Source organism: Lissotriton vulgaris, unplaced genomic scaffold (assembly GCF_964263255.1).
Source record: "Lissotriton vulgaris unplaced genomic scaffold, aLisVul1.2 SCAFFOLD_614, whole genome shotgun sequence".
Classification (NCBI taxonomy): domain Eukaryota; kingdom Metazoa; phylum Chordata; class Amphibia; order Caudata; family Salamandridae; genus Lissotriton; species Lissotriton vulgaris.
The window spans coordinates 443,669-461,572 of NW_028247094.1; the positions used below are offsets into that span (position 1 = coordinate 443,669).

A 17,904-nucleotide genomic window follows, 5' to 3' on the forward strand; every position below is an offset into this window, starting at 1 on the left:
AAATATTTCTCCTCATTACCCCTCCCCTGGGGAGGCATAACATTTTGAAGTATTCTAAGGTCTACCACTAAAGGTAAATCTGGGAACGGACCAAAATCCATAGCTGAATGTGTGGGTACACGCATGCTCACCTGCCTCTCTGGGGCAGCATAACTCAAAGCAGCAGTTTGCACTGCCCTACATTACTCCAGATTCATCTAGCCATGCAGGTGTGCGCAAGGTGGCCTTCCGTGGCTTGATAAATCTGACTTTAGTGTTGCGACGCACTTGCGCCCCCTTTCATGGTGCAAGGGTGACCCGACACTATGATAAATTGGGCCCTACATTCTTAGGAAGAGATTTACACATGGTACTATAACCCTAAGAAAGGGGTAGTTCTCATTAACCCTATTTTTTCCTGAATTTAAGGTATGACAGTGATATTCGAGGGAACACAGTCATGCTACCCAACAACAGGACCCTCTTTCCTGGGTCCTATCTGTCTTCCTTGTACTTCTTGAAATCACAAGTAAGGTGGTAGGGTTTAAGTAAGTAGTCGGTCCATATATTCTCTTCAGAGCCACTTCAAGGGCTAGACGAGCCCTGACAGGCAGATCTTTGGCACACAAGTAGCAGGTCCAAACAGCTGCCATTCTTTTCTTCCCAGATCTGTGACTTGGGGTGAGTGTCTGAAAAGTTTCAACGCTCTGTTCATCATCTCCCTGTCTTTGCCTTATTCGTTCTAAGTTGGCAGGGAATGCCCAGATGTTGGTCCCTTGCTCACTTTGCCACTAGATTCAAGCTAGCGTGGCTGATGATGGGTGTTACCCCGAAACCGGGCCCAGGATGCTTGTTTCCAGTCCAGAGTAGACCTGGCTTGGCAGTTCGGGCTGGACTGTTCCCATGAGGCAGAGGGTCAAGACTGATTTGCATATATCTGGGTCTGAACTGGGTTGGTGAAGTGAGCTAAAGAACGATGATGGATTCAACTCACATCTGTGGCTGGGGGTGAGTGTCTGAAAAGTTTCAGTGCTCTGTTCATCATCTCCCTGTGTTTGCTTTGTTCGCCCTAAGTTGGCAGGGTATGGCCAGACTTGGGTCCCTTGCTCCCTTTGCCACTGGATTCAAGCTAGCCTGGCTGATGAGGGTTTTACCCTGAAACCGGCCCCAGGATGCTTGTTTACGGTCCAGGGAAGACCTGGCTTGTCAGTTTGGGTTGGGCTGTTACCATGAGGCACAGGGTAAGACTGAATAGCATATGGCTGGGTCTGTACTTGGGTGGTGTATTCAACCCAGACCTGTGACTGGGGGTAAGAATCTGAAAAGTTTCAGAGCTCCGTACATCTCCTTGTGTTTGCCCTAAGTTGGCAGGGTATGCCTAGACGTGGGTCCCTTGCTCACTTTGCCACTGGATTCAATCCCTTGCTCACTTTGCCACTGGATTCAAGCTAGCGTGGCTGATGAGGGGTGTTACCCCGAAACCAGACCCAGGAGGCTTGTTTCCGGTGCAGGAAAGACCAGGCTTGGCAGTTCTGGCTGGACTATTTCCATGAGGCACAGGGTCAAGACTGATTTCCATATAGCTGGGTCTGAACTTGGGTGACGAAGTGACCTAAAGAATGATGATGGATTCAACCCAGATCTGTGACTGGGGGGGAGTGTCTGATTCCATCATCTCCTTGTGTTTGCTTTATTATTTTAAAGGGTGCAGATACCAACATCCCTCTAAGCACTAACGCGCTGACTGTCTAAAAAATTACGGCTTGAAATGTTCCATAGAATTGTAAAAGTGCCTGCCAGAGACGGGGCTGATGTCTGCAGCATGAACAATTTCCAATTCCTAAAGTGCTGGTGCAATACAATATTAAAACATTTCCCAGCGTCATGAATAACTCGAATACAGATTCAAGGTGAGACTGCATAACTATAATTCATCAATTAAAAAAAAGATTGAAGAACCAAAACATAAAGTTAAAAAGCAGCCCCTTTAAACCTCCAACCAAAAAATCCGCAATTCTTTTAAAGCATTCTGTTTTAAAGAATCTTAGATTAGAATAAAAGGAGATAATCATGTCTTGCTCTGCCTTCAGACATTAAATTATTGGAATTCTGAAGCGATACGGCAACAGCAGAAGGCAGAGAAAGACCATGGCTTGTTTAGAGAGTGGTCGACAGAATATGAATATTTTGAGCAGTGGCTGCTGATGAACTTTGGTACTTATGAGGTCAAATTACAGCCTCAAATGTGCATTTCTAGTGAGAGAGAAGCAGAAGAGCCTGCCTTCTATTGGAAGAGTGAGTGTGTGGTGGTGAGGAACTCTTCTCTCCCACTCCGACTGAGATTTTTTTTTTAAATACAGGGACAAACTGCGTTTAACTACACATTTTTTTGCATAAATGACCTATAATACACAACCATTAACTTCAGTCCCAAATTGTAGCCACGCTAGTGTGAACCGTCAAGACACCGTCCCCCCCTAAACTCCCCCTCCCCCCAAACACACACAGACAAGTGTTGGGTGCTGGATGCTCACGTGGCGATATTGCTTCCACATGTGCTTTCCATCCAGCGGTTTTTCTGAGGACAGAGTCCTCATGAGGGGGGCGGTGAGCGAGGGGGCTCAATTTCGTGTTTTCCACTTCAGTTTCCAACACTCAGCACATACGGTAGGATTTATAGCACAAACCACCATTGCTGGACAATTTGTTTGAGAACACTCTGTGAAAGCAAGCTCAGAAATGTTCATTTTGGGGCATTAGAAGATTATATTCACATTATGCAGCACAATGTCACAATAACACGATGGAGTAATTACACTCAGTTTAGGGGAAAAAAAACACACTGATGTAAATGTTTAATCGTATCCGCACTGCTTTCGAATTCTGTTTTAGGGTAGAGCTTGAACAATGGGGGGGAAATCGGCTACATCTGAAAGTACGTGAACCCGTAGAGAAGGCGAGTATTATATAGATAGAAGCAAAAAACGTAAAATGAATAGAAAGCTAAGTCACCAAAATAAAAACTGTATGATAGGCGTTAACTAATAGGACAACAAGACACTATTAATCTGCAAGGCACTTTGAACACAGGAAAAGCAAAGCGGTTCACACAGATCCCAAAAGGAAACCTTAAAGTACCGGGATCATATATTTATTAACACATTTGTCCTCCCTCTTGACCCTCCTCCCTGATATACACACAGCTTACCTTACGATTCTTCTCAAGCACTGAGGGGTTTGACGAAATACAGCACTTGCTCCTGTCCTCTTGTTAATGGATATAAATGTCCTAAGAGCATTTAGAACGCTTAAGGCAGCGATCGTAAAAGACCCCCAGAGCTCAGGCAGAGACGGTACTTGTAAAGCTAGATTCCAAAAAGTTTCATAGTTAATAGTTGCATGCAATAAACAATTTCGCAATTGCTTGACATCGTCTCCTGTTTCATTTTAATTCCAGGAATGTTTGGAAATTGTTCGGCACACAGGATTTTGGACCATGGCTTAGCTGGCTTGGTTTGTCCTCAAGTGCCAGCCAAGTCAGCTAAATGGGAGCATGCATGCTGCATTCCAAAGAAAACCCTGGAAAGTGACGTACCGGTAGCACAAGGGGCTTGTAAATAAGCCCCTAAATTGGGTGTGGTCTGGTGTGTATCTAGGGCAGGATTTGTTCTGACTCTGAAGTTATTTAAGGTCAGGCATCAGATGCTTATTCAGTAGTTTTTTTTTATTTGAGTTCTGTTCTTTGTTATATGTTTACTTATCAGAAATGAAACATTACTAGTTACAAAATGCAAAGGAGAACAAGCATTTACAATGCAATGGTCTCGCCTTTGCAAAAGTTAGAGCTATTGACATTGTAAATGACATTTTTTTAATTTTTTTAATATTTCCTTTTATTAATATAAGGCATCCAAAAAAGTGCATAGAACATAGGGAGGACCTTTCCACATATCATTACAACAAATCATATATACTTGTGGGGACATGAAGGGGAAGGAGGGTAGGGGGGTGAGATATCGTTACAAACAGGGTTCACGGGGATGCGGGCATATCCAAAGGAGGGTCAATTGGTGGTACACAAATCTCACCCCTGTATTGATTCCACTGCCCCCAAACAGTAACCCACTTACAGGGTCGGCCTCTGGCCAGTAATACGGTCTTTTCACGGAACATACACCAATCCATGCTTTCTTTCCATTCCTCAAGCATAGGTGGTCTCCCGTAACCCCATTTCTGTGCTACATTCCTTTTCAAAATCATTGCCCCGAGAGTGGCTCACTTGGTCTGTGCTGTATTTCGGTCTGTGGGTTCCCAAATATTAAGGATACATCTCCTCGCCTCTGGCAACAATGGCACCCCCAGCACCTCTCGCATAACATCATGTATTGCACTCCAGTAATCCACCATATAGCGACATTCCCAGATGATATGAAGGAAGGTGCCCACCTGCCCACATCCTCGCCTGCACAAATCGTCATCTGAAAGCCCCATCCGGACCAAACGCGGACCTGTGACATATACTCTATGTAATATCTTCAATTGGACAAGCCTCAAACGCGCCGGAATTGCTACCTCTTTCGGGGATGACACAGCTGTTTGAAAGTCTTCATCGTTCAGTTCAATACCATCTCCCATCCATTTGTTCCTCAACTCTACAAGGAGATCTGCTCTGTGATTGATCAATTTTTTATAGATGAGGGAGATAGTTATATCGGGCAAATGCCCATCCAATATCCTATCTTCTAACGGCGAGGACTCGGGCAGTTCCTCTCCTGTCGATACTGCCGCCTGCAGCGCATGCCGGACTTGCGCATAGCGGAAACACTCCACTCAACTCGAACTCAGTTTGTAATTCGGCGAACGTCTTAATCCTGCCCTTAACCCAAACATCTCCAATTGTAGTGATTCCAATCAGGTCCCATCTGTAGGAAGGTGGATATCTGACTATGGTTAGCCCCAAACTTTTTGCCTGGTGTTTAGCTGGTTTTTGACATAGTTGGCCTGGGATCCTGCTATTCAGGGCCCCATGCTGATTGCTCTCTCCTTAAAATGGACTCCATGTACCTTAGGTGCATACACATTGGAACTGGTTCACCTTATTGGCCCCTGTAACAGTGTACCCTAGGTACCCAGGGCATAGGTGTTTCCAAGGCCTACCAGGGGCTGCAGCATGTATTGTGCCACCCCTGGCCTGGCCTCCATATTTGACACAACTGGCTGATCACTCAGCTGGGGTAAGTTGGTGTAATCACCTCTTGCTTAGATATAGTATCCCTATATCTTACCTTAGCTGGACACATATGTTCCTATCAGCCACTCCTATGGAAGGCCTCATCAATCCTGGAGGCAGAGTGCTTGGAAATATGTGAGATGGTGCTCTAGCATGAGCTGAGCCTGTCTGCAGCTGTCGGGAACCACTCCCTTAGCTGTTCCGGGATATTGCCATACCATATACACTTAAGTGCATTATAATCCTCCCGGTTATATGCTAACTTTGGTTTGGCTTTATCAAAACATGTCGAGTAAGGTGTCATACAATTTGGAATTCTATCCCCTCAACAGTTCTGTCGACGGGTATAGCATTCCACCCTTCTAGAGGGACACGACATGTGTGTAGCCTTAACCCCAGTTAAAGTTAACCAGAGCCTCAGCATCACAAAATGGACGCTGCCACCACAGACACAAGTCTGACCTCCTGCTGCTGGGAGTCCTTCCAGCGAGGGAGGCTTGGACAAAGGGTTTCCTGCCTTGGGAGGTGCGAGCACCACCCCAGACAGGATTTTGTATATTGGGTAGGACAGGGCTGATTAGATTGAGACATGCCCGGGGCACACAAGGTGTCCCCGTGCATAAGCCAGCCCAAACCGGTCCTGGGACTTTCCAGACCCAGGCCTGGCGAGGAGCTGGACAAAGGAAAGGGGGTGTAACCGCCCCCCTTCCTGGTCCCACCCAGAGGAGGGACCTAGCAGGTGATCCACCCCTCAGATTGGGAATAAGAGTGGGAGCAGTGCCATTGCACCTCACATCATCCTGAATCAACTTGAAACTAAGAAGACGACTGGACTTCGACATTCTGCTGCACAGAAGACTGAAGAGCATCTCCCTTGTGGCCTAGGAGTGGCCACCCTGTGAACACAGGCACCATCCAGCAACTCGACATCTGCTTTGCCGCCGCCTCCCGCCAGAGCCCGAGCCCAGAGCCTGACAAGACCCAGACTCCCAAGCTTCTCACAGCCCAATCCACAGTCCCTGCAAAGAAGGGACCCGTGGAGGCACCGAGAGACGTGGGACTGGACCGCTTGAAAGACCCCCGAGAAGCTGACTGCGCAGCATCTGAGGCATCCTCGATGTTGTGCTTTGGGAAATGAGAAGCCCCACTACGGAGCAGCCTTTGCATTGAAGATCAGCCCCCCAGCATCTCCACGATCTGCGTGGGGCCCTTTTGCATTGTGCCACTTGCCACGCCATCCCGGCCACTTGCCACGTAGTCAGCGGCCATCTTGGCGACGAAATCTTCAAACTACACTGTGGATCTGATTACCCTAGACTTGTCCTCGCTCCTGTAAAAGGGAGCACCCGCTCTGACCTTGCTGGTCCGAGTGATAAGCTTTTTTTGATCCCTGCATGGCTTGCATTAGCCAAGGCCTATTTGCTCCAATCAAGTTGCCAACACTGCCAACAGCGAGAAGCCTGCGTGGGACAGCTCGTGATTGACTCCTGGATGTCCTCGACCTCTTCGTGTCCATGTGGCTGCAGAGAGAAGCTACACCTCATCACCTGTTTGCACCCAACATCGCCTGGTTCCAATCTGGTTCCACGGTAGTCACTGGCTAGTGACTTTGAACATTGTCCCCTCTGCTTTCAGGTCTTCACAACTTCAGATCCACCCTTGGATCCACCGGAACTCTTCACATCGAGCCGCCTGCCGCATCTTCAGCTCCAAGCACCATCGACCTGCGTGACGAAACCCGACACTACTTCGACCCTATGCACCCGCTTCCTGTGGGTGAGGTAACTCAGCAACGCCAGTGTTCCCACACTGGTACACCCCTCTAGGGCCTGTGTCTTAAGTTTCAGCTTTCTAGGTCACTCGGAAGGTTCCTAACTAACTAACTTTATAACTTTTACGCACCATAGACATTGCATTGGTGAGTGCGAGCACTTTAAACACTGCACCCGAGTCCCGCGGGCCTTTCCCGACTTAGTCGCTGCTAGTCCCGATCAGCTCCAGCGATTCCCAAGGCCCTAGGCCTGTTTCCTTTTCGATTGGTAACTCTTATACCACTTTCTTAGTATATGGTTTAGGTGGCCCCTAGGGCTCATCCATATTGTGCAACTTTTGTGTATTTTAAACTGTGTTTTGTTTAACGCTTGTGCTTCTGTGCTCATAAAGAGTTCAGGGGATATTTGTAGTTAATAAATATATATATATTTTCAATATATATCTGTGTGGTGTCCTTTCATTTGGCATTCAAGGGGATTGTGTATGGTAATACAGCTGGCTTCACATGCCTTTCAGAGTTTAGCCTAAGACTGCTTTGTCCACGTTACCACTAGAATAACTGGTCTATAAGGTTGACTTACAAACAATCATCATAAGGGTTGCTTGGCATGGTACAGGGTGATCACTAGAACTAGTGAGCATCATATACCAGGCCAACTTCTCACACCATCTGTCAAATACATTTGTGTTCCAAAGCTTCCCTAGTTTGTCCGAGTCAAATAGTGGAGTAGCAAGCGTTAAGCGGTCTCTCCACCCCAAGGAACCAGTGGCGTCATGCCATATCTGCACCGCCACCTTGGTAGGACCCGTCAAACTTTTCCCTGCCGATTTGGCATATAAAGCTCTACTATAATTTCCACCCGGAAGTAGCCATCTGTCATGGCGTAACCAGGGTCCAAGCCCGGACCATAAGTACAGTGGCTTATAGCTGCCAGCTGAGAAGCTCAGTTATACCGTCTGATGTCGGGGAGGGCAATACCACCGTCATACCACGGCAACGTCAATTTGGCAAAGGAAATACGAGGCCTACCTTCCCACAGTAAATTACGTTGTATCCCCTCCACCTCTCGGAAATAACTGGCAGGGACCAGGTCTAAGGTGTTCTGACGGGCGTAAAGGAAGTGGGGTAGGGACATCATTTTAAAAAGGGCAGCCCTCCCTAACAGGGAAAGAGGAAGGTTCCTCCAACTATTCGCATCACTTCTCAACCTAACCAAAGGGGGGAGGAGGTTTCTCTCGTATTTGACTGCAGGATCTAATGAAATAAAGATTCCCAGATATGTAAACCCATCCGCGACGATCTGAATCGGGCAGTTTCGTGGAGGGATCGGGGCATCACCACTCAGCACAAACAAATGAGATTTCTCCCAGTTTATAGAGAGCCCCGAGATTTTCTGGGTGAAGTCAAATTGAGCAGAATGTCATCCGCATATAAAGAGATCCTGTCCTCCACCTGAGGGGACCACCGAATACCTCGAATGGACGGCCCCCAGCGGATTCACGCCGCCAATGGTTCCAGCTCCAATGAAAACAAAAGGGGGGAGAGCAGACGTCCTTGTCGGGTGGCTCGCCCCAGAGTAAACACCGCCGAAACCCTATTATGCACTACCACCTGCGTAAGAGGGTTGGTATATAAGAGACGCACCCATCCAATAAACTCTGATCCAATCCAAATTTAGTCAGAACTGCCCACAAATATGACCATTCCAACGTGTCAAAGGCCATCGTTGCATCGAGCGATGGTATTACAGCCTGTTCCATCAGAGTGTGAGCTCTGGCCAACACCCGGTGCAGTCTGCAAAGATTTAAGGCAGTATTTCTATGGGGAATGAAGCCCGATTGATCTGGGTGTACCAGCCCGCTAATAACTTTGATCAGCCTATTGGCTAAGAGTTTAGCAAGGATCTTAGGCTCCGCATTCAATAAAGAAATAGGCCTATAAGAGGTACAATTGGTCTTAGACATTCCCTCCTTATAAATAGTCACAATAGATGCCACTCTTTGATCATACAGCAGCACTCCCCTCTCTCGGGCCTCCAGAAACATACCCCGAAGATAAGGGGCAATCCTATCGGGTCTAAGTTAATACAGCTCAATAGGGAGCCCATTAGGACCCAGCGCTTTACCAGAATTCAAGGAGCGCACTGCAAGGGCCAACTCATCAACGGTTAGCGCACTGTCTATGAAGTCATGATCTTCCTTAGCTAGGCTTGGAAGGCGGATATCCCGCAACAATAAGCGAGAGTCCTCTTCAGGCCGTCCTGTGACTGAGGTATATGCTATACGAAAATATTCCGCAAAACTATCAACAATGCCTTGGGGATCCGTTATACGCGTTCCATCAGCCGCCTCCAATTCTGGGACGACCCGATCGGCCCTGTCTTTCTTATCTAACCATGCAATGAGTTTCCCAGCCTTATCACCGACATCATATAAGCGACCTTGCTGCTCTCTACTCAGCGCCCTGGCACTTTCAATAACTAGGGCTCTATATTCAAGCTGCTTGAGATTCAGGGCATGCAGCTTGCCACGATATACCTCTTGCTCCAAGTCCGCCTCAATACAATTATCTGGGGAGGTGATTTTAATCACAACCTTTGCAAACAGTTTCAGAGCAGATGTGGTGATCAAGAGGTAGATAACTTCGAGTACCAACCCCATTTTTCTCATAATAACGGGGGCGATTCTTTTAATGAGATGATGGCCTCATATAATATGGGTTTCGTTAATATGCTATGCACACCTACAGTGGAGTTTAACCCCACCTACGTGGGGAGAGGGCATAGCACGTTGATTGATTTTATCACTATTTCAAATACCCATGCAACCTGGTTAACTGATTTTGTAACCCACTTGATAGGAATAAGTGATCACCTCCCACTTAGCTTTTGTATCCAACTCCCTAAAGCTAAAGAATGTACACTGGTAGAAAGGTTGGCCTGGACCACCAACTGCACATTGAGCAGACAAAATGGATATGCTCTTAGATGGTCACAGAGTAATCCGGAGGTCACTAACATAAAAATAATAAAGCAAGCCCTAACATCTATTACTAAATGTCTGCAGGATGAGGTTTCACATCCAGAAGTACTAAACTCCTTTGCCGACATTACTAGGATTATTCAAGCTAATTTACAGCGCCCTATCAGAGACAAGAAACCTTGTAAAAATGGGTGGTTTGACTTAATTTGCACGAAGACTCATGTACAACTAAAGAGGGCCCTGCATAAAAATCCGAGAAATTGGGAAGAAATAAAAAATGTAGGTATGGATATAACTTAGCAAGAAAGTCCTGTAAACGTAAAATTAAAAATGACTCATGGGTGAATTTATGTGAGACCTCGTTGAAAAGGGATAGTTCCTCTTTTTGGGCAGCAGTTAAGGCGCCATTCTTTAGTATAGGGGACATGGCGAGAATGGAAGTGGCGATAACTGAAGATTCCTGGATAGACTTCTTTGCAGAAGTCTATAATCCAGGCGGGGCAAATAAAATCGTAGACATGGGGACAAAAACTCATGGGCGTCAGGAAAAATTTGTCCCAATTGATTTATCGATCACAGTCAAGGAAATTTCAGAGGCAATTATACAGAGCAAGGGAAATAAAGCCCCGGGTGCGGATGGCGTTCCTATAGATTTATTTAAAAATTTGACTGAGTTATGGTCCCCGTTACTCACACGTGTCCTTGAGGCTAGCTGTGATCTGGGTTTTATTAATAGTTGGTCTGACTCCATAATCATCCCGATATTCAAAAAAGGGGACCGGGAAAACCCCTCTTGTTATCGTCCTATTTCCCTCCTGGATTCTTTTATGAAAGTTACAGGAAGGGTAATCCTGAACCGCCTGCAACAATGGGCAGAAGATGCTAATATCTTATCCCCTGTACAATACGGATTCAGGGAGGGACGGGTACACTAGAGCAGGTCTTAAACTTCTCGATGCTTTTAGGGAAATATACACAGGCTAAGGATGGCAAACTCTATGCAGTGTTTGTAGATCAAAGCGCTGCATTTGATTGTGTTATCCACAGCCGACTATCGCAGATTTTAAAGGATTTGAAGGTGGATGAGGTGCTAATTTCCTTCCTAAGGCAACTTTATGCTGGAGCCAGGGCGAAAGTGAGATATGGCACCAATGGTGAATGTACTAAGTCGTTTAATGTAATGCGGGGAGTAAGGCAAGGATGCCTACTCGCCCCTTTTCTTTTTAATTTATACACTAATGACTTGGAAAAAGATCTGGTGGCTGAAGACCGTGATTCCCCGCAGGTTAATCACAAACAAATTGTGTCTCTCTTGTACGTGGATGATGCCGTGATTATGTCACGCACACAAAGAGGCTTACAAACGGCATTAGATACATATTTAAATTTTATGGATATCAGGGGTCTGAAACTTAACGTAACTAAAACTTTTGTTATGACCTGTGGTAGACACAAGAACAGAGAGTGCCGCATATTTGCTGGGAAGGAGAAAATTGCTTCAACAAAAACCTTCTCCTACCTGGTCATTGTTTTTGAAGAAACTGGGTCCTGGGGGCCTGCCATTAGAAACAGGACAATGATGTTTAAAAGAGCTACAGCAGCACTTATGTCTTTCTCAAAAAAGATGGGGAAAAGACCTCCTGAAATCCTGGTAAAAATCTATCAGGCAAAGTGCATAAGTACAGCCATTTACGGGGCAGGCGTGTGGGGAATTTCCGATTCTACCCCTATCCAAAAGGTAGAAAAAGCTTTTTTAAGATTCATTCTGGCAATTCCCCAAAGCTCACCAGTATTTAATTGCCACTCAGAGTTGGGCATCCGATATGTGAGCGACCTCATTAGTATGCAACCCCTATTGCTCTGGCACAGAGTTTGGACAGCACCCCATCTTATGCTAAACAGAGACATTATTACTGACTGTATGGGTTTGGACAGGGCCACCAGGATACCATGGCTGTCCTATATCTGTAAATTTACTATGGATCAAGGAAGACCTGAGTTTTTCTATCACCCTGATTCTATGTGTACTATATTGAGGAAGGACTTAAAGCTGTTGTGCTGGTATCACCTAGAAGCTCTCAGACTAGGAGTAGAATTAAACAAAAAAAATGTAATGCAACATCAATTTACCCTAGTCTCCTATTCAATTCAGCCTTATTTAATTTGGTGTCTGGAGGGCTTTGATCGTCATTTACTGACAAGATTTAGGTTTGATGTCTTTTTTTCGTTTAATTACATTTCCAAAACCGAATGATTGGGGCAGAATCCTTTGTAAATGCCCGTGTGACAACCTGTCTAATCAATCCACACTGCACGTGATTTGTTTTTGTAAATTCTATGATGTAGAAAGGTCTAGGTGGATCAAATTACTTTTAAAAAAACATGGCACACGGCGTCAATGCCGTCCGGCACTATTGTTTTTATTATCTTTAAATGACGTACATTGTGTGGCCGTAATGATAGGCTTTTTAAAAAGCATTTTAAAAAAAAGGAAAAGCTTAATCAACTTTTAAAACACATGTATTTATTCTTATAATTGTAAATGCTTGGGATATACATTTGTATATGAAATGAACTTGTGCTTTTATGATTTTATGTATTCTGAAATCGAATAAAGCTTTTAATCAATCAATCAATCAATCAATAAAGAAATAGGCCTATAAGAGGCACAATTGGTCTTAGACTTTCCCTCCTTTTAAATAGTCACAATAGATGCCACTCTTTGATCATACGGCAGCACTCCCCTCTCCCGGGCCTCCTGAAACATACCCCGAAGATAAGGGGCAATCCTATCGGGTCTAAGTTTATACAGCTCAATAGGGAGCCCATTAGGAACCAGCGCTTTACCAGAATTCAAGGAGCGCACTGCAAGGGCCACCTCATCAACGGTTAGCGCACTGTCCATGAAGTCATGATCTTCCTTAGCTAGGCTTGGAAGGCGGATATCCCGCAACAATAAGCGAGAGTCCTCTTCAGGCCGTCCTGTGACTGAGGTATAAACTATACGAAAATATTCCGCAAAACTATCAACAATGCCTTGGGGATCCGTTATACGCTTTCCATCAGCCGCCTCCAATTTTGGGAAGACCCTGTCTTTCTTATCTAACCATGCAATGAGTTTACCAGCCTTATCACCAACATCATATAAGCGACCTTGCTGCTCTCTACTCAGCGCCCTGGCACTTTCAGTAACTAGGGCTCTATATTCAAGCTGCTTGAGATTCAGGGCATGCAGCTTGCCACGATATACCTCTTGCTCCAAGTCCACCTCAATACGGACTATATCAGATTCTATTGTCACAATTTCTGCATTCCGATCCCTCTTCGGCGGTTTTGCGCAAGGCTTTGCAGAGGCTGGGCCTGGACGGGAAACGCTTTGGCACCCACTCTTTTAGGATTGGCATGGCATCGGAGGCGCACCGGCAAGGGTCGGGCGAGGGGACATCATGCGGTTGGGGAGATGGTTGTCGTAATGCTACTGGCGCTACGTGCAGGGCGCGTCAAGCCTATTATCGCACGCGGTGGGTATGAAATTCTTGTATTTACTGTTGTTTCTCATTTCAGGTTTGGTGGCGGGTCCCCTCGCCAGGGACATGGCGGTCTGGATCGTGAGGCATTCGTTTGTTAGGAGGTCCCAGGTGCAGGTATGGTCCAGCTATTTCGGTGAAAATCTGGGTTTCAATCCTAATGTGTTTAATATTCGTTGGAAGGGAAAGGGGGGCATGTTGTGGCGAGAATTGGTGTTAACACTCAATGGCATGGTTGTGGCGGCCAGGTATCCTGACGTTTTAGTATTGCATTTAGGGGAAAATGACATGGTGCGAGGGACTGGTTTGGTGCTCATGAGGGCCATGAAGCGGGATTTGAGAGAGATCAAGAGGCAGTGGGCTGGTTGCATGGTGGTTTGGACGGAGTTTGTGCCGCGCCGGGTGTGAAGGGATGTGATGTACCCTCAGGCAATTGATAAAGTGCGGAGGAAGGTTAATGTGGAGATGGTGTGGTTTTGTAGGCACCTGTTTTTTTCTGATTTGGCACAAGGATATACGTTATGACGCACCAGAGCTGTTTAGGGGCGATGGGGTTCATTTGTCCCACCTGTGCATGGACCTTTACTTGCTGGAGTTGCAAGAGGTATTATCCCAGTTGTTGGGAGTTCATTAGAGATGGGTTGTGACTGGGAGGATTGTCGGGGCACTGGGAGGGGCAGGAAAAGAGGGAGGCAGTGTAATCACCTACCCTCCCATCTTTTCCTGGGTGGCAGTGTTGTTTTGGAAGTTGGCCAAGTTTGACTGGAATTTGGTTGTTTAGCGTTAAGTTGGGGAGTTGGTGTACAGGAACGGGGAAAGGTTAATCAGGTGGGAGATTTTACATTGGAGCTCGTTAGTTACAGTTGCAGGAAGACAGATAGGAGGTTAGGTTTTGGATAGTTAGGAAGTTCAAAGGTTATGGGATAAGATTGTGTATTATGGTGTATTATTTAATGTATTTGAATTTGATGTATTGTATTTTGCAGGGTGGGGGGATGTTTTGTCCTGTGGGGATCGTAGGGGTGAGGGGAGGAAAGGCAAGGGGTCAGGTAACTCAATGTTTAGAGAGGTTTTAGCTTTGTAAGGTGAAGCAACAGTTGTTAATAAAGTTGTGATGTGCACCTGTTTCAATAAAGCGGCCTTTTACACACACAAAATGGTGGTCAGTCTGACTTGCCCCCTCCTCCCTCCCAAGGGGGGTGTGGGGGGCAGCCGAGCCATGAGGTCTGCCCCCTGGGCAGTTTGGGAGGGGAAGGGGGGCGAGATGGCGACGGCCATTTTGTAGGTTTGGGCTGCCTTGGGAGTAGCCCAAAGGCAGCCCAATCTCAAATTACAGCCCAAGGTTATTTCAGAGGTCCCTGCGCTTGCCCAGCCACCATTTTAGGTTTTGGTGACCTGGTGGCTGGGAGCGCAGTTAGTTAGGTTTTTTGGTCCCCTCCCTCCCTGGGTTTTTTGTGGTTTGGGGAGGCTGTTTGCTTAGGTTTTCCATTTTTGGCCCGTTTTGGAATAGGTGCTCAGGGGTGTTAAGCTTGTATGTTGTCGCTTGGAACAGGTGCTGGTGGTGTTGTTTTGGAAGTTGACCAAGTTTGGCTGGAGTTTGGTAGTTTAGCATTAAGTTGGGGAGTTGGTGTACAGGAACGGGGAAAGGTTAATCAGGTGGGAGGTTTTACATTAGAGCTCGTTAGTTACAGTTTCAGTAAGACAGATAGGAGGTTAGGTTTTGGGTGGTTAGGAAGTTCAAAGGTTATGGGATAAGATTGTGTATTATGGTATATTATTTAATGTATTTGAATTTGATGTATTGTATTTTGCAGGGTGGGGGGAGCGTTTATTATGTGGGGATCATAGGGGTGGAGGAAGGAAAGGCAAGGGGTGAGGTAATTCGATGTTTAGAGAGGTTTTAGTTTTGTAAGGCGAAGCCCCAGTTGTTAATAAAGTTGTGATGTGCACCTGTTTCAATAAAGTGGCCTTTTCCACACACAAAACGGTGGTCAGTCTGGCTTGCCCCCTCCTCCCTCCCAATGATCGCATCACGGGATGTTGACACCCAGTGAAATGAGGCATTTGTCAGGGAAGCCCTCACTGAATCAATCCCTTCTGGGCATGAACGGAGTTGGCCAGAACTGTGCCTAGCTTTGATTTGTTCAGTTTCTTTAATAAATAAAAATAAAAAAATTAAAAGGGTGGTGTGTTGTTCATCTTTACCGCCGCTAAGCAAAAGGTAGTCTAGCACGAAATGTTTCTTTTTTTCCCTTGTTTAGTTTAGGCTCTCTGTAAGTGTTTATTTACGTAATTGGACAAGCGCGTTCCGCTTCGGTCACGCTTGTTTTAAAGGTGACCCAATCATGGCTGCTGGTGTGTGAAGGACGAGCTTTTGCACGTGTGTCTTCACATTTATAGCACCTCGGCAGCCGTGAAGTAGCCGAGAGATGCTTGAAGTAAAGAGTTAGTGTGTGTTCCTAGGGACCCCCAGGGGCACGCTTGCCGGCGCTGGTTGAGCGAACATTATTTTAAAGGAGCTAGTCTGGACTCAATGTCCCCTTCCTCCAAGGCCCACTGTGCCAACGGAGAGTGTCTACAGCCGGACATTTATCCTCATCAGCGGGAGCTCAGTGCGGTCTGCGACCTCATATAACCTCAGTGCTGATGGAGAGCAGGCAGCTCCGGCTCAGAGCCAGACTGTTATTATTATTATTATTATTATTAAAAAATGTTATAGAGCGCGTAGTCACCCTGAGGTATCCCAGCGCTAAGATCCCTACGTCTGCGGGTCCGGGGGCAAAGAAGGGGGGGAAGACAGGTTTAGGGGGGAGATAGTTAAGTTAAGGGAACAGGTGAGTTTTCAGCCGTTTCCTGAAACGTAAGTAGTTTGGTTCTGTTCTCAGGTCTCGGGGGAGAGCATTCCAGAGGCGTGCGGTGTGGACCGAGAAGCGTCTTCCACCCGAGCGAGCTTTCTTAAACCTGGGGAGGATGATAAGAGACTCCTTGTCCGATCGGCGGGATCTTGAGGCTTTGTACGGTCTAATAAATTTTCTCAGAATAGAGGGGCCTTGATTCTGCAGTAGTTTGTGCGCCAGGCATAAGGCTTTAAATATCACTCGTTCCCTCACTGGGAGCCAGTGAAGGAGCTTCAGTGCTGGTTTAGCTGAGGCTGTAACTTGTTCAGAGTTGCCTCGGGTGCGCCCAAGTAGATTGAGTTGCTATAATCAAGCCTGGAAAGTATCAGGCCTTGGATTAGTAGTCTTTGTGAAGTAAGAGGAAGTAGGGGCAGGATCTTTCTCATTGATTTCAGGAGCCTGAAGCAAGTCCCGGCTACTTTTTTTGCTTGCGTGGTGGTCGAAAGGTCGGTTTCGATCCATACACCCAGGCTTTTTACTTCCTGTTTTGGGTCTGGGGGGGGGGGCAGACAGGGAGGCCAGATGTTCTGGGGGAAGGTGAGCCCTTTCTGACCAAGGAGGAGAATGTCCGTCTTTGAACCATTCAGTTTTAAGGCTGAACTGTTCATCCACCCTTGTATCTGCGTCAGGCAGTTGAATAAGTCCGCAGGTTGTTGGCTAGGGTGGGATAAGGAGACAACCAGTTGTGTGTCATCCGCATAGCTGACGATGCTCACTCCGAATGGGGTGACAACCTCCTCCAATGGGGACATGTAGATATTAAACAATGTGGGGCTCAGGGAGGAGCCCTGAGGCACCCCACATTGGAGGGGTGTTTCGGAGGAGCGGGTGTTATTCTCCCAGATCTGGAAGGAACGTTGGGCCAGAAAGGAAGAAAGCCAGGATAGAGCGGTACCTTCCACACCGACCCTCTTGAGCCGTTTGATCAGGAGTTGGTGGTTGACGGTGTCGAAGGCCACGCTAAGGTCGCGGAGGATCACTGCCACTGATCCTCCTTCGTCTAAGAGTGCTCTGGCCTCCTCCACCGCCGCCAGGAGGGCGATGTCAGTGCCCTGCCCTGGGTGGAAACCTGTCTGTGAGTTTTTGAACCGGTTATTGGATTCCAGAAACTGTGATAGTTTCTTATTCACCAGTTTCTCAGCAATCTTGCTGGTACCGGGGAGAAGGGAGATTGGTCTGTAGTTGGCCAATTCCGCAGGGGCAAAGGAGGGTTTCTTTAGTAGCGCTTTGACAACTGCCGCTTTCCAGCTAGGGGGGACGACTCCCTGTTGGAGAGACGCGTTGATCAGATGGGTGAGGGGAGGGATGATGATGGGAGCTACTTCCTTGAGGGTCCGTAGCGGGGCGGGGTCCCTAGGCGAACCGCTTTTGATGGTTTTTAGCGTATTTCCGACTTCTTCGGTAGTTATGGTACTGTGGTACCCTGGCACCGGAGTTCGGGGCTTGTGACCACTGGAGGTGCCCCAGGGCATCGGAGTTAGGAACTTCAGGACTGTCAACACCCTTGTACCTACTG

At 46.8% G+C, this 17,904-nt stretch overlaps 1 protein-coding gene across 1 annotated transcript in view; it reads right to left on the reverse strand.

Annotated features, from left to right (window-relative positions):
- Positions 1-3,505, reverse strand: part of LOC147665639 (cytochrome P450 2F2-like) — a gene marked incomplete at its 3' end in the record, with an annotated part of 323,787 nt that extends 320,282 nt beyond the window's left edge. Inside the window, exon 1 of the mRNA XM_086949621.1 lies at positions 3,188-3,505. The remainder of the gene's footprint in view (positions 1-3,187) is intronic.
- Between the last annotated feature and the right edge of the window lie 14,399 nt (positions 3,506-17,904).